We start from the raw sequence: 2,070 nt of genomic DNA on the forward strand, positions 1-2,070 counted from the left end.
GAGAGTTGTATTTTTTTTACTGTTCAAATTTAATGTTTTCTTTATCTTAATTTCACTCAAATTCATATCATCTAGCTCTTTTCTATTTTTCACTTCTCTCAATCTTGTTTTGACCGACTTTATGACCTTATTTTTATTTTTAGTTCTATTTGAGTCTTATGATTCTCCCCCGACTTCATCTCTTGATACTAACCTTGTTTTACCTTATCGATTGCATCAAGTAAGTCATCATCATACTTATATACGTGTCTATCACCGTTTCTTTGCCATCATGTTTCTATATGAGCCTAAGTCCTTTTAAAAGCAAATGGTAACTCATTATGGTGACCGGCTATGTTTGAAGAGTTGCGAACTTTGAAGAAGAGTTATACATCAAATTTAGTTGATCTGCCTCGAGGTAAAACAACTATTGGCTTCAAATGGATCTTCAAAATAAAAACTAATTTTGATGGATCTTTCAAATATTATAAATCTCGATTAGTTGTGAAAGACTACTCAAAAGAATATGATATTTATTATTAGGGAACTTTTGCTTTTGTTGCGGATCTTATCTATATTTTTTTGCTTAATTCTATTGCAATTGTTCTTGAGTTGTCCTCGTTACAATTTAATGTTAAGAATGCTTTCCTCAAAAGTAATCTTTTTTAAAGACATTTATATGATATTGTCTCTTAGGTATGCACCTTCTTATAAAGCATGTATGTTGTGACATGCTTTCTATGGTCTAAAATAGATACTACGTGATTTGTTTGTTATATTCAACTCAATTCTTCTTTAGGTTGGTTTCACTCATTGTCTATATTATTATGTTTTGTTTATCTTTAAAAGTTCTTTTGAAATTATTATTATTATTTTTTTATGTTAATGATAGGATTCTCATTGGAAATTATTAATCCGGTATACCCGATTACAAAACTACTTCCACCATCATTTTGTGATAGTCTTAGTCACCTTCAGTACTTCTTGAGTCTTAAGATTTTTGAAAGTTCTAATGATGATTATTTTTTTTTATTCAAATTTATTCTATTTTTTTATTGTCATCTAAATTTATTATCGTTTTCTTTTTTACTAAAAAAATACTACTTTTTCTATTTTTTTTACTATAAAAAGAAAAAATATCTATTTTATCCACTTTTCTTAAAATTCGTGTCCGCTCAAATGAGAATAAAATTCGATGATGGAGGAAGTATGTCTTAGACTATGTATATTTTTTATATGTTATCTTGTGAAAGTCTCACTGATTGACAGATTTACCACTCACAATTCTATCGGAGAAATGTTCTGTATTGCAACAGTGTTGTTGTGTGCACCCACCCGGGATTAGAACCTGGGATCTAATCCTCAAGTGAGGGATATCTTACAACTTGAACTATAAGGGTTTGACCCGCTTACTTAAATTTGAAGAAATGTAAATATCTATATATTTGATATATTTAGATTTTTTAATTTAAATTAATTCATATAAGATATGTCTATAAGTTGATCTTGAATTTCATAAACAATTAAATATATCTACAAATTTTAATAATATGTAAAGAATATTAGGCTCCGTTTATACATGAACTTTTGGAAATTTTCTAATTTTTGGAATTTTGAGAATAATAAAATATTAATATTTGATGTGATATTTAAAAATATATATTTAATTTTATACTTCTTATGTCTAGTTTTAAAATATATATTTATTTTTGGAGTGAAATTTAAAAAATAATAGTATTTTAATTGTAGTGGGTAGTTAAAAATAGTGTAAGGTCAATTTTGTTTTTGCATTTGGTGTAAAAGCAATGATGCAATGATAAAGTAGGGATATTTTTTTTTAAAAAAAATGAGGTTAATAGTTAATAAAATAAATTATTATTTTGTAATTGCACAAATCAAAATAGAAATGTGTATACTGTCAGTGGACTAGAGAATATTTTTTTATAAAAGTTAAATACTGCCAAAATCTTAAAAATATTGTGAAACAGAGCCTTAGTAGACAGTGCGTAAAAATGTATAGACTAGACGTACAATTAATACAGAGTATATAGATGTAACTTTAGATGAAATACAACGATATCTTATTGGTTT

Source organism: Andrographis paniculata, unplaced genomic scaffold (genome assembly GCF_009805555.1).
Source record: "Andrographis paniculata isolate CXL003 unplaced genomic scaffold, ASM980555v1 Contig71END, whole genome shotgun sequence".
Lineage (NCBI taxonomy): Eukaryota > Viridiplantae > Streptophyta > Magnoliopsida > Lamiales > Acanthaceae > Andrographis > Andrographis paniculata.